Here is a 16,173-nt window from a genome sequence, read left to right on the forward strand (position 1 = left end):
ATGGGGATAAAATTTGAACATATATTGAATAATATTTTTTCAAATAGTCTTCCTAACATTTGAACCAATTGGCAAAGAAAATTTTTCATGGAGAAGTGAGATGCTCAGCTCTGTTTTTTTTTTTTTTTTGGTTTATTTTTTAGTTAGAACTCAAGCCTTCGCTATTTTTGGAAAAGTGAAATACTCACATTTAATAATAAAACTTTCAGATAGATCTTAATGGTGGTAGAAAATAATACTAAGGGAAGTCGAAAATAATTTCCATTAATTTTATACTTTCTCTAAATTGGTAAATATTCATTTTAGTGTTTCTATTTCTGGTTTGTCTGACTGCTACTTTAATTGAAATTACTGTTGCTGTCCAGTCTGTATTTAATATCTAATAAGAACTGTTTTACTCAATTTTAATTACTATTTTGCTCAATTAAGTTCATTTATAGCCATGCATTCAGACAGTTCCATTCAACAAACATTTCCTCAGTGCCTACTCTGTGTTATAAATTTGGTGGAAGATAAAGTTAAGTAATAGAGAACCCTGCCTTCAAGCAGCATCTATTGTGTAGATTGACAGGAGAGCTACACAGACACATATAAAAAAAATTAGAATTTAAGTTTATATGGGCATTTGAGAGAGTTATGGATAAGTTAATTAGTGTTTTATGATAATAGGCATTATGGAATATTTAGTGTTATTTAACTTAAAAAGCAGGGTATTTTCTTTTTTTTTTTAACTTGCTGGTATTCTCACCCCCATTATTTTTTTTTATTAATTTGTTAATTTACTTTTAGTTTACAACATTCAGATCCCCAGTCCCTTGAAATTCAAATTTTTTCCACCTCCTTCTCCTTCTGCCCTATGGCAGCATGCAATCAAATATAGGATCTACAAATACCTTCACATTAAATATTAGTCAGTTTGTAGAGAAGGATTATAACCTATGCAATGATCAGTGGGAAAGGGGAGAAAAAAAACAAGAAAAAGAAAGAGAGAGCAGTTTCCTTCAATCTGCATTCAGACTCTGTAGCTCTTTCTCTGGATGTGGATATCTCTTTCCATCATTAATCTTTTGGAAATATCTTATAACCTTACATTGCTGAGAGGGGCCCAGTCTATCAAAGTTAGTCATCACACTTACGTTGTGTCTGTAATTATGTACAGATTTCTCCTGATTCTGTTCTTCTCACTCGGCATTAGTTTATATAAGACTCTCCAGGTTATTATGAAGTCCATCTGCTCCTCATTTTTTTATAGCACAATAGTATTCCATTATATTTATATACCACAACTTGTTTAGCCATTCCCCAGTAGATGGGCATCCCCTTGATTTCTAATTCTTTGCCACCACAAAAAGAGCTACTATAAATATTTTTTGTACATATAGGTCCTCCTCCCACTTCTCTGATCTCTTTGGGATCCAACACTTGACGTGGTATTGCTGGGTCAAAGGGTATGCACTTATCTGTATCCCTTTGGGCAATAGTTCCAGATTACTCTCCAGATTGATTGGATCAGTTCACAACCCCACCAAAAATGCATTAGTGTTTCAATTTTTCCATATCCTCTCCAGCATTTGTCATTTTCCTGTTTTGTCATCTTAGCCAGTCTGGTCGATGAGATGTCTCACCCCCATTTTACAGATGAGCAAATAGATTGAGTGAGTTTTAGTGGCTTAACAAAAGTAAAATAATAATAATAAGTCAAGATTCAAGTGGAGTTATTTTTAACCAAAGCTCAAGACACTTTCTATACTGCCTGAAACCTTCTAGTAAAGTTTTCCTCAGTATTTCTCAAGACAGACCATCCCATTGTAAAAGTTCTTTATTTTATTTAGCACAAGCCAATTAATCTCTAAGATATAGTTTCCTCATCTGTAAAATGAGTAGGTTGGGCTATGTTATTGCTTTCTAACTTTAAATTATTTATTTAAGCAATCCTCATGGATGGAAAACTTCATTATATTAGGAAGGAAGGAAGGAAGGAAGAAGGTTAAAAAGAGAAGAAATATAATCTCTCTGATACATGCCAATTCTTGAATTCTTGAAATATGTTAAAATTGTTGCCATTTACTTTTTTTGAAAAAAACATCATTTATTAAATATTTTTGCAATTATGTTTTTTTTTCTTTTTGGAGGGCAATTGGGGTTAAGTGACTTGACCAAAGTCACATGGCTAGTAAGTGTGTCAAGTGTCTAAGGTCAGATTTGAACTCAGGCCCTCCTGACTCCAGGGCTGGTGCTCTATTCACTGTGCTACCTAGCTGCCTCAATCATGTTTTTTTAAAGCATTAAAATTTAGTTTCAAATTCTTTTCCTCCCTTGCCACTCCTGTACCCCTTCAGAAGGCAAGCAATATAATATTGATTATACATGTGAAGTCATGAAAAATATAATTCCATGTTGCAAAGGGGAAATAAAACAAAGGTAAAATTATCAAAAGTATGCTTTAATGTGTACTCAGTTCTCTCTCTGTAAGTGAACTGCATTTTTCATTATGAGACCTTCGATATTATTTTGGACAATTACCTTAATCAGAGTAGCTAAGTCTTTCAAAGTTGGCAATGCTTACAATATTGCTGTTTCTGGGTACAATGTTCACCTGGTTCTGCTTATTTCATTTTGCATCAGTTCATGTCTGCACAGATTTTTTTCAGAAACCATCCTGCACACACTTTCTTTTGACCCTATCCCTTTTGAAAGATGTATGTTTTTAACTACCCTCTCCCCCAATCTGTCCTCCCTTCTATCATCCCCCCTCTTATCACCTGTCCTCCTATTTTCCTGTAGAGTATGATAAACAATTGAGTGTGTATGGTATTCCCTCCTTAAGCTGAATTCAATGAGAATCAGGTTGTCCCATTCCCTTTCACCTTCCTGCTCTTCCTCTCCATTGTAACAGCTTTCTCTTGCCTCTTTTATATGAAATAACTTACCCTAATCAATCTCTTCCTTTCTCATTCTCACAATAAATTCCTCTCTCACCTCTTCATTTTATTTTTCCGATATCATCCCTTCATATTCAACTCATCCTATGAATACATGAGCACACATATGCCCACACTCACATATTTATATACATATACACCCTCCTATGCATATATATGTATGTATACATATATATGTGTATATATATATATATTTACCTATACATTCCCTTCAGCTATCCTCATACTGAGAAAAGCCTTATGAGTTACAATTATAATTTTTTCCATGTAGGAATATAAATAGGTTCGACTTTAGTAAGTTCCTTATGATTTCTTTTTCCTGTTTACCTTCTCATTCTTCTCTTGCTTCTTATATTTGAAAGTCACATTTTCTGTTCAGCTCTGGTTTTTTTCATCAAGAATGCTTGAAAATCCTCTATTTCACTGAAAGACCATATTTTTTCCTGAAGCATTATACTCAGTTTTGCTGGGTAGGTGATCTGGGTTTTAGTCCTAGCTCCTTTCACCTCTGGAATATCATATTCTAAGCCCTTTGGTCCCTTAATGTGGAAGCTACTAGGTCTTGTGTTATCCTAATTGTGTTTCCATGGTACTCAAATTGTTTATTCCTGACTGCTTACAATATTTTCTCCTTGACCTGGGACCTCTGCAATTTGGCTATAATATTCCTAGGAGTCTTCTTTTTGGGATCTTTTTCAAGAGGAGATTGGTGAATTATTTCAATTTCTATTTTGCCATCTGGTTATAGAATACTAGGGCAATTTTGCTTGAGAAGTCCTTGAAAGATGGTGTCTAGGCTCCTTTTTTGATCATGGCTTTCAGGTAGTCCAATGATTTTAAAATTATATCTCCTGGATTTTCCAGGTCAGTGGTTTTTCCAATGAGATATTTCACATTGCCTTCTATTTATTTTTCATTTGTTTGGATCTGTTTTATAGTGTATGGGTTTCTCATAAAGTCATTACCTCCCATTGCTCCTATCTCATTTTGAAGGAGTAATTCTTTTCAGTGAATTTTTGAAATTCTTTTTCCATCTGGCAAATTCAGCTTTTTAAGGAATTGTTCTCCTCATTGGCTTTTGGGGCTTCTTTTGCCATTTGAAATAGTCTACTTTTAAGGTCTTATTTTCTTCAGTTGTATTTTTGGGTCTTCTTTAGCAGGCTATTGACTCACTTTTCATGATTTTCTTTCATTATTCTCATTTCTCTTCCCAATTTTTCCTCCATTTCTCTTACTTAATTTTCAAAATCCTTCTTGAGCTCCTCTATGGCCTGTAACCAATTCATATTCTTCTTGGAGGCTTTTGATGCAGGAGTTCTGACTTTGCTGTCTTCCTCCTGCTCCATGCCTTGACCCTTTTTGTCCCCCAAAAAGGGTTCTATGATCTGTTTGTGCTTCCATTGCTTGCTCATATTGCCAGCCAATTGCTTGACTTTTGAGGACTTTGCCATGCACAAGTTGTTCGGTCATTCCCCAATTAATGGGTATTTCCTCAATTTCCTGTTCTTTGTCACTCCAAAAAGATCTACGATAAATAATTTTTTGTACAAATATGTTCTTTTCTTTTTTCTTTAATCTCTTTGGGGTACAGACATAGTAATGATATTACTAGATCAACGAGTATGCAAAGTGTTTTTAACCCCTTTGGGCATAGTTGCAAATTGGTCTCCAGAATTGTTGGACCAGTTCACACTTCCAAAAACACTACATTAATAGGTCAATTATTCCATGTTGCCTACAACATTTCCAATTTTCTTTTTCTGTCATTTTAGTCAATCTGATAGGTATGAGGAGGTATTTTGAAGTTCTTTTAATCCACATTTCTCTATTAACTAGTGATTTATAGCTTTTTTGTATGTCTATAGATAGCTTCAATTTCTTCTTCTGAAAATTACCTGTTCATATTATCATTTCTCTACTCAGTAGTAATTTAAAACATTTTTCATGAAACTATTGATATTTTTGTGAAAATTCCATGTCCACCTGAGGAAAAAAAGGTGTATTGATTTCTATTCCCATTCAGTTTTCTCCATGGGTCTATAATATCAAACTTTTTTTTCTAAAATTCTATTCATTTCCTGAACTTATTCATTTTATGGTTAAATTTTTCTATCTCTGAGAGGAAAATGTTGGTCCCCTACTAGTAAAATTTTACTATATATTTCCTCCTATAATTCATTTAACTTTTCTTTTAAGAATTTGGATACTATGCTGTTTGTTGCATATATATCTTTTGCATATACAATACTTTCATGATGTCTTTTGGCAAGAAGTAGTTTCACTGCTTATCTCTTTTAATTAGGTCTATTTTTGCCTTTGCTTTGTCTGAGGTCATGATTGCTACTCCCACCTTTTTTACTTAAGCTAAAGCCAGATAGAGCTTGTGCCTGATTTAACTTCTTTGTGTGTGTGTGTGTATTTCAAGTGTAATTGTTATAAACAACATATTATTGGATTCTGTTTTCTAATCCACTCTATCTGCTTCTGTTGTACAGGAGAATTTATCTTATTCACATTCACAATTATGATTAATAACTAATCACTTCCCTTAATTGTATTTTTTTATTATATCCTTCTCCTTCTCTTTTTCTCCTGTTCCCTTCTCCAAAATCTGTTTTGCTTTTGACCATTGTCATACTTAACTTAATCCAGTGGATGGAAAACCCTTCCTTATATTAAACAAAAGTTCCTATTCCAGTGATCTCACTTAATTGATCCTATTACTAACAAAAGAAGAGACAGAAGGAGAAGGAGAAGGAGAAGAAGAAGAAGAAGAAGAAGAAGAAGAAGAAAGAAGAAGAAGGAGGAGGAGAAGGAGAAGAATGAGAAGAGAAAAGAAGAAGAGGAAAGAAGAGGATAGAATAAGAAGAAGAATAGGAAAGAAGAAGAAAGGAGGATGAGGAGAATGAGGAGGACAAGGAGGTTGTGAAGGACGAGGACTAGAAGGAAGAGGACAAGGAGGAGGGGGGGAGAGAAGGGGGAAGAGGAGGAGGAAGGGAGGTAGGAAGGGAAAGCAAGTGAGGGAGGGAGAGAGAGGAAGGAAGGAGGAAGGAAGGAAGGAAGGAAGGAAGGAAGGAAGGAAGGAAGGAAGGAAGGAAGGAAGCGAGGGAGGGAGGAAGGAAGAAACTGTCAACTGTCCAATTTTCTAATTAATCACCCTTTTATAGATTTCTCCTCCCACTTCCCTGTTAAGATAGATTTCTATAATCTATTGTGATAGTAATGGCAATTAAAACCCAGATGTCGACTGGGTATGGATGTAATGGTTGGACAGTTTGGAAATCTGTCTACTTGATGTTTCTGTCTTGATAATTCTGCCTGTATACTTTGAGGTTCAGGGTGCTGACCTTTTTGCCCTGAACAAGGTAAACGATATATGGTCTGACTGATTAAAGTAAGCTTTTTAACCCATTTTGAGTTGCTTTCCTTTAACAAAGCAGCAAGAACCTGTATTGGCAGCAAACCCTGAGGACGCTTGGGGTGCTTGCTGCTACATCTATTGAGGATGTATGCATTTGTATGTGTACACACACACACATTCAAGCAATGCTTGCCACATCCCCACCATTTCCCCTTTCAATGTAAAAGTTCTTTATTTAGTGCCTCTTGCATATGAGATAAAATTTCCCATTCTTCCTCATCTTCCCTCTCTTGACCTATCTATTTTTTTAAAAGATAATTACATCATCTATGCAGTCCCTTTCCTTCTGCCTACATAGAAACCTTCTAAATGCCTTACTAAAGATTTTCAGAGTTACATGCATTATCTTTCCATATTAGAATGTAAATAGTTTAACTTTATTTAGTCATTTATGATTCCTCTTTCATGTCTGCCTTTTTATGCTTCTCTTGAATCTTGAATTTGAAAGTCAGATTTCCTGTTTGGTCCTGATATTTTCATTTTGAATGTTTAAAATCCTATATTTCATTAAATATTCATTTTTGCCCAGAAAGGTTGTCCTTGGTCATAATTGTAGATCCTTTGCCTCCCAGAATATCATACTCCAAGGCTTCCTATCTTTTAAAATTTTTAACATTGTGGCTGCTAAATTGTGTGTCATTCTCACTGTGGCTCCATGATATTTGAGTTGTTTCTTTCTTGAGGCTTGAAGCACTTTCTCTTTGACTTGAGAGTTCTGGAATCTGACTATAACAATCCTGGGAATATTCATTTTGAGATCTCTTTCAGTATGTGATTGGTGGATTCTTTAAATTTATATTTTATCCTCTCAACCTGGGATATCAAGGCAGTGTTCTTCTATAGTTTATTGTAATATGAAATCTAAGCTATTTTTTATCATGCCTTTCAGATAGCCCAATAATTTTTAAATTATCTCTGCTCAGCCTATTTTCTAATGAGATTCTTCTTAATAATTTCTTCTATCTTGTTTTCTTCTTTTGACTTTTATTGTTTTTTGAAGTTTCATGAGTCATTAGCTTCTACTTGCCCAAATCTATTTTTTTTTAAAGCAATTGGGGTTGGGGCAGCCAGGTAGCACAGTGAGTAAGAGCGCCGACCCCAGTGTCCGGATGACCTGGGGATCGAATTTGGGCTCAGATACTTAGCACCACACCCAGAAATAACTGGCCGTGTAACTTTGAGCAAGTTACTTAACCCCTATTGCTATAAAAAAAAAAACGGGGTGGCCACGTAGCACAGCAAGTAAGAGCACTGGCTCCAGTGTCGGGATGACCTGGGGATCGAATCCAGGCTCTGACACTCAGTACCACACCCAGAAATAACTGGTCGTATAACCTTGAGCAAGTTACTTAACCCCAATTGTTCATTAAAAACAAAACAAAACAAAACAAAACAAAACAAAAAAAACAATTGGGCTTAAGTAACTTGGCCAAGGTTACACAGCCAGTTATTTTGTGTGGGTGTCAAGTATCTGAGGCCAGAACTGATCCCAGGTTCTCCCAACTCTGGCCAGCTCTTACTCACTGTGCCACCTAGCTGCCCCCCAATTCTAATTTTTAAGGAAATATTTTCAGCAGAGAACTTTTGTACCCTCTTTTTTCCATTTAGACAAATTTTGTACCTCATTAATCAACTGACCAGTTCTGTATTTTAAGATTTATTTTTCCCAGTATTTTTGTGCCTCTTTTATCAAGTGTTAATTATTTTCTAATTTTTTCTTTTACTTTCATTTCTCCATCCAATCTTTCCTCTACCTCTCTTATTTGAGTTTGAAAATCAGTTTTCAGGTGTTCTAGAAATTCTTGTTTCACTTGTGTCTAATTCACTGTTTTCTCCCTGAGGCTCATAGATATTTTGACATCATTTCTTCTTCTGAGTTTACGTCTTGATCTTCTCTGTCGCTGTATTAGCTCTTTACTGTTTGCTCATATTTTTATTGTTTCCTCATTTTTGTCAGCCTCTTTGTTGATGTTGAATTATATGTTAAACTTAGGTGCTCTTACTGGCATGAGATTGGTAGGGAACACTGTCCCAAGCTTCAGGTGATTTTACACTGCTATTTTTAGGGCTGATCCTGGGGATTTTGAAGTTTTCTGTGCTTCCAAGCTGGTATGATCAGGAAAAAGGTGTGACAGTGTCCTACTAGTCTGTGCACTAGCCTTTACCCAGGAGGGGCCCCTGCCCTTGGAATTGAAATCAATACTGCTCTTCCATAGGGAATTCCCATTCATATCTCTTTACGCATTATCCACCAGCTTTAAGAGAAATAAACATGCACATGCAGCCTAATTTTGTTTGTCTTTCTTAGAATGAACTCTTTTTAAAAGTTAGCATAGGCAATGGAGTTGACAGACAGCATTGGTCCCATATCCAGTGCTAACACAGGGGTTCCACGTAATCTCTTTCTTATCAGTTGTCAGATTCCCTTGCTCTCTCAAGTTTGAGAATTCTGCTGCTGCTGTTGCCACTGCCAAATCCAGCAGCTGGTATTTCATTCACATGGTTGCTAGGTCAGCCTCCACCCACATATCCCTGATCTGTACATCTGACCTCCTAAGTTTTCTTGGGGTGGAAGAATATGGCAGTCTGACTTTTTGTTGACTTTGCCACTCCAGAACTTGATTTGAAGCAGTATTTTAAAGTTGTTTTCAGGAGAATGTTCCAACAGCTTAGATGGAGTTCTTCCTCTACCATCTCCCTCATTTACTTCCCAAGTCCTTTTGGCTTCAGGCTAAACATGTTGAAATACTTCAGTCACTCCTCATATGACAAGATTTCAAATACTAGTAAGTATTCAGGGCTCACAGAAAGTCATATAATTTTTTATATAATTTTAGAGCTGGAAGAGAACTTAGAAAAATATATTTCAAACTATATTTTATGGATGAGAAATTTGAGAACCAGAAGAATTTGAAGGATTTAGCAAATTTCAATGTATCTGGAAATGGACAAAAAGACTTTCTTCAGCAGTTCATGTAACCATCATTTTGGATTTTCTCTCCCTCAACACTGATCATGACCAGTAAAACATTAACATCCAGAACAATTGTGGGTCATATTTTCCCCCCATAAATTATCCAACAAGTTTCTACTTAATATTTTGGAGGTTTTTCCACATCTTTTACTACTTTAATGTATTTGTACCATTTATTTTTTGTAGGTCATACTTGATAACATCATATAAATTACTTAAACCCAGAAGGAATCCTTCCATTATTCTTTGGTTCGTCTGTAATTATTATACATCTATTACAGCATTATATACTTTGAAACCATATACCATTCATTAGTAAAAAGTGCATTGGTATTTTTTAATAGCTATTATTTAAAGCATTACAAAATTTCAAAATGTAATCTAATCAAATTTTTTAATTTTATTAAATTTTAGACATGATTTGATGTTGGTATAAATATACAATAGCTATATATACACACATACCTGCATATGCACATATATATATGAACATGTATATATATACACACATATATATATATACATATATATGATGTACTAACTGAAGCTCTCCCTGAGCCTCATTGCTCTCTCCCTATTCAAATCATCTTATATCACTGTACCCCAGTAGAATGTAAGTTTCTTAAATGCAGGAATTGTTTTATTTTTTCACTCCAAGCTCCTAGCATAGTGTTTTGTCCATTATAAGCACCTAATATATTTCCTAAGTGTAAGTAGCATCTGTGATATTTTCCATTCTTTTGTAATCTTTCCCTCCTTTGAAATCTCTTAAAAATTACTTCCTGAGTATTTTGAAAATTGTATTGTCTTCAGCATTAATTAATTTCATCATATAAAACTCATTTTCATGACCACATCCTCTTAGGTTCCCTTACTATTTTCTAAGATCAGGTAGCAGAATGGTAAAGTCTAAATATTTCACTATTGACATTACTTAAAATAAATTCTCATAGAAATACCAGAAAATCTGTTCCATTTCAAGTGTGTTTGTTCTCTCTTCCAGCTTTACATATTCATTTTTTAAATGATCTGGTTAAAACTCAAGTTCTTTAGGCTCATTTTTTCTCTTCAAATGCTTTTTGAAGCAATAATATTTAAAATATGCCATCTTATGCAAATGAGCCTATGTTGCAAACTGGTATTATCTTTGTCTGCCATAACACTCAATTTGGCAAGAGTTTTTCTAGCTAATATTATGCATGGGCCCATTTGGCTTCTTTGCTTGGCAACTGAACTATATCAGTTAAACTTCTTTAATAAATGAAGATACTCAGGACTAATATCTTTACTTCAATCCATTTTCCATCATTTAGAATCAATAGTGAATTTACATAGAGATTACTGCCTCCATAATTTGTGGTCAGTGAATTTTTCTGTTCTTTATATTTTCTTGTACAACAATAGAATAATGTATTGTGGTAGGGTGTTGTGCTTAAATTAAAGTAGGCTATAGTTCATATACTACCTCTGATACTCACTAACAATATGACCCTGGCTATTTAAATTCAATAACTCCTGGCAACTTACTAAGGACTTATCAACAAAGTAATAAATAGGTTACATAACAGTAGTCTGTGGTTAGATACCCCATGGTTCTATTCCCCATTGTGGCTAAAAAAATCACAGCTCTATTATTTAATTTGTTAAATGATTTTGACCTTTACTCTGATGAGTGAATGATTATTATTCTTTCATGCCCTCCCTTTAAAAATATTTTTTCTTATTTCTCTCTAGGAACAATCATTCAACATCCTCAGGTTCATAATCTTAGCATTATATTCAATTCTAGCTATTTCTCTCATTCCATTAATTTAATAAGTTGTCAATTTTGTTATTTTCATATCTACATTTTTTTCCATCCAACCACTTTTTTTAACTCACACAGTCACTACACTAGTTCAGTCCATTAAAATTCCAATACCACCTCATCACTCACTTTATGTTCTTGTCCAAATGGCCAATGGCTAGGACCCACCCTTTCCTCAGGTACCCAAATTCCTTTATAAAAGTGCAGCTTCTTGCTAGTCAGAGAGCAGTACCTATCTAGATAATTCTTAATATTAAGATGCCAAAGAAGCAGGCACATGCAGACAAATGGTATAAATACTTCTTACTTATTTCCTCTCTCTTTTCTTGTCTTCATGTAAATGGAAGATCCCTATGGCCCTTTCACCCTATCCTTTGTGACAATAATAGTATAATTGAAAACAATAAAACAAATAGAAACTTTAGAAAGAAAAATTATAATATAGGGTCCTTATTTTGTCCAAATATAAGACTATCATGAGAAAGTTTCAGAATGGTATATGGAGATTTTTTTAAATTTTATTATTAGTAATATTCTTTTAAATGTTAAATCATATTTATAAAACAAATATGTAAAAGTGGGGAGGAAACCTAAGAAATGGAGGAATTGAGTGCTAAATGGTGTGGTATTGACTTTAAAATATAGCAGGACCTCAGAAATTAGAGAATTCTTTGAGAATGAGGATTTCATAAAGAGATGAGCCTTGAGCTGGGTCTAAAAATAAATTATTTGAACAGGTAGGAAGGAAAGACATTATTTGAGATGGGGGCACTAACATAAGAAAAGATTCAAAAGTGAGGATAAGAATGATATTTGTAGGGCCAAATAAGGAAAGTAGCTTGATTAAAATGGAGGTCTCATCTGTGTCCATGGAATAAGGGGTAATAAAAACAAATAAGAGGGAAAATTTAATGGGGGGAACAAAAACAATATATGGAATATTAAAAAAAAATTCTGTGGTACCCTATAAAAGATATGCAGGTCAGCTTAGTTCAGACTGAACTAGGGTCCTAAGGCTAGGGACATATCAAAAATAATTCTCAAGAATGTCATAACAAACTACTACTAATGAATGAATATAAAGATCCTCAGAAAATGATATCAAATACTAAAGGAATCACATCCTTTATATTTACTTGGAAATACGTTTAGAAATCTTTCTTTATTGGTTGCATCTAAAAGGAAATTTTGAAGGGCTTCAGAGTATTAGTAAAGGCAGTTTAGTTTATTTCTTCAACATCCTTCTGAGGGAGAAGAAATTATTCAGAATATAAATATATATACATGTGAACACATATATCATATATCTAGATCTTATACATACACATATAAGTGATATGTATATATGCAACTGCATATGTGTATATATATATATGTCAATACATATATGTATATATGTGTATATTCAAATATATATGACACAATACTCCAGGTTCCTTCTCCTGGAAAGTGAGGCTGGGTACATTTTCTTTTTTTTTTCCTTTTTTGCTTTTTTGGAGGGTAATTAGGGTCAGGTGACTTGCCCAAAGTCACACTGATAGTGTGTCAAGTGTCTGAGGCTGGATTTGAACTCAGGTCCTTCTGACTCCAGGGCAGGTGTTCTATTCACTGTGCCACCTAGCCACTCCATGGGTATATTTTCCTCTAAAAGTTATAGGCGTACCCATGAGGGGCAATTGGGGTGTCTATCTAATTCTATTGGCTTAATTCTCCATTCTCCTATGTCTTTATGCTTATGGGTTGATTATTAGAGTAAGTCTCAGATTTTAGAGAATATCACTTACTGAGATGATACTGAAAGCATAATTGGTACAAAATATTTCCCCCCCCACCCCCACTTTATCAATGAGAAAATTGGAATGTCAAATCATCTAGACCCTTCAAAGTACACAGGGTCTTCCAGTAGCCAAAGTCAGAGTGGGGATAAAGAAATCTAGACAAAAACTAAAATAGAGGCCCCCTCCCCCCTACAACCCCAAAGAGATTCCTTCTCAGGGGATGTAGTTGGAATGATGATATTTACTACAATTCATGAAAATTACTCAGTCCTCAAATGGCTCAGGATTTGTAAATAAACCCTACTGTTCGGTCAAGACTCCTCAAACTATTAGACTACCCTTCCTTTGTAAAATCAATTCAGGTGTAAGTATGTTTTTTACTTATTCTAAAACAGGTATACTTTTTTTTGGTCTTTTTTTTTTTGGAGGGGGTAATGCAGGGCAATTGCGGTTAAGTGACTTGCCCCTAGTAAGTGTTAAGTTTATGAGGTCAGATTTGAACTCAGGTCCTCCTGATTCCAGGGCTAGTGTTCTATTAACTATACTATCTAGCTGCCCCTAAAGCAGGTGTTCTTAACCTGGGGCAGATTTCAAGGGTTCTATAAAGATATTTGTGTGTACATGTGTGTATGCACACACAAATACATACATAGAGTATATGTGTAAATGCATATATTTATGTATGTAATATATAAACATACACATATATGTATATGGGTATACACATATGTCCTTACTTTCACTAATTTCTAAGTGAAATTTAATGTCTCCTTCAACTATGATTTTTTTTAAATCATGTTATGTTGGAAAGGGTTCATCAACTTGACCAGATTGCCTGAAGATTATTGATTGAAATTTGTTCTTACCTATTAAAATAATATTGTATCTTATTCCATACTTTGGGGTAACTTGATTCAATAATTAAATCACACCCATCTTTGAAGTTGTGATGAGCTAAAACAGAACTTCAGGATTGTAAATGTTTTATGTTCAGGCTTTACAGCTGGAAAAAAAATGAAGATAAAATGCCTGAATGTATAGCAGCCTACAGCATGGCTACCCATTCAGGGGTACTGCTATAAGAGGAAAAGGGGATAGCAGTCATTATCTAGGAACCATTCATGAATTTTTTTATTGAAAAATTAGTTGGGAGAGTGAGAGGAAGGCAAACAACCAGTGCTTTAACCCTGATTAGAAAACTCCAGGAGAAGAATAAGAATAAGGATACAGAGCCTTTGGTCTGTACCGCCTCCATTTCCACCATCTACCCTAAATCTTCACCTTGTGGAATGTAAAGATTGTTAAGAGTGAGAGCAAGCTCCCCAAACTCATTACATTATTTTCCTTTGGACAAAAAGGGATGAGATTTTATGTCTGAGTAACCCTTTGTTTCAGAAAACATGGGATTTAAATATTTGTGAATTTCTGGAATATAGTAAATCAGGTGACTAATCCCTTGGCACGCCATAGTAGTTAGACCTAAAAATCCCCTGGATTTGTGAAATATTGGGGGAGTTACCACATAGGGAAGTAAGAGACAATTGTCCAGATAAAAGTGGGAGCAAGAACAATCATAGGTGGCCCTCTCAAAATTATAAAATCAGGATTTATGTACATTTTTTGTTCAGTCATTTTCAGTTATGACTGACTCTTCATGACCTGATATGGGGTTTTCTTGGCAAAGATAGGAGAGTGATTTTCCATTTTATTTTCCAGCTCATTGTACAGATGAGGAAACTGAGGCAAACAGGGTTAAGTGACTTGCCCAGTGTTTCATACCTAGTAAGTACCAAGGCCAGATTAGAACTCAGAAAAGGAGTTTTCTTGCCTCCAGATCTGGCATTCTATGTACTGTGCAACCTAGCTGCTTAAATGTATATAGAAGGATGGAATTATTAAAAATTGGTGAAGGTTGCTAGGGATACTACTTGGGACACTGCCTTATCAGCCTGGCCTATAAAGGGGAAAGTTTATTGTAAGCCACTCAATTAGTTGAAACTACCCTACATTATTAACAGCAAACATTGCCATAATCCTGGGTTGTTGCTGAGGTTTCCACTTTTATGACAGAGACTGCTGGGCCATCCCTAGTCATCTTGATTTTTGTCATGCCACTGTACTCAGATGACCCTGGATGTGGGAGTGAGACTGATGACTTTCTACATCTCGGCATCACTTAAATCCAATTCACTCACAAGTGAAGACACCAAGGAGATCATTAGTCTCTTCAAGAATGAAGGATGGACAACAATATGTATAGTAGACATGAACTTTATTAAGGGTGAGAAGGGCTCAAGAATGTGCTAAAGTCTAGGTCACTTGTACTAGTATCCTCCAAAAAAGTTACTGATATGCCCACTGAGTGCATTCCTCTTCTAATATGAGTTTTGGCCATAGGAAAGCCTCAATCATTCTTAGGATTTGAATACTTAAAAAAAATCCTGGTGTTTGTTTTTTGCATTGTGCTTCTAAATGTGACTCTGGTGTCATCTACTGGTCCTCCAGGGACCTCACCACTGGTGAATCCTTTAGGAATCAGTAATAGGAGCAGTCCTTTTATCAGGGTATTGTTATGGCCTCACTTAGTGTAGATTCAATAGTCAAACCATCATAGTGCAGATCAATAACAGTTGGCTGATAAAGCCAACTGTGTATTTTATTGAGCTATGTAAGCGAAGATCAATGGCTGGATGGACATTCCCTTAGTGATATAGAATGACACTGTAGATAAACTCCTTTATAACTATCCTATCATTTCCTTCAATCAAATTTTGCTTCTAGTGTTTTGCAAGATTGAACAAAATTACATAATATCAAATTGTGCTTTCATTTGGTCTATCACACATAGGTAACAGAGTTCATTGAGAGAATTGGAATGGGCTTGAAGACCAGATTAGGTTTCTGCAACCCACCTTTCCTAATTGGATTGACTTCTTTGTGGAGGCAATATTTGGCTTGTTGTTGATAGCTTACTAATAGGGGTGACATTTTGGTTCAGTCTTTATTCAATGTCTTTGTTAGAAGTCTGAAGAATTAGGGATTGGATTATACATGCCTGCATATTGTGAATCCAACTCAAATGTAGGGAAATTATTTTATTCGTAGTTTGGCCTTGTTAAGATCCATGTGCCTGATAGCAAAAGCACTAGAAAGATTCTATCTGTAAGAAAAAAAAGTGAGATCCATCTCCACCCTGAAGATTAGGTTGACTTTTGCCTCTGGATGACTTGGGAAAATAATTGCACTGAGAG

This window comes from Petaurus breviceps, unplaced genomic scaffold (genome assembly GCF_028583685.1).
Source record: "Petaurus breviceps papuanus isolate PSGF00001 unplaced genomic scaffold, PetGlider_PUasm1.0 38, whole genome shotgun sequence".
NCBI lineage: Eukaryota > Metazoa > Chordata > Mammalia > Diprotodontia > Petauridae > Petaurus > Petaurus breviceps.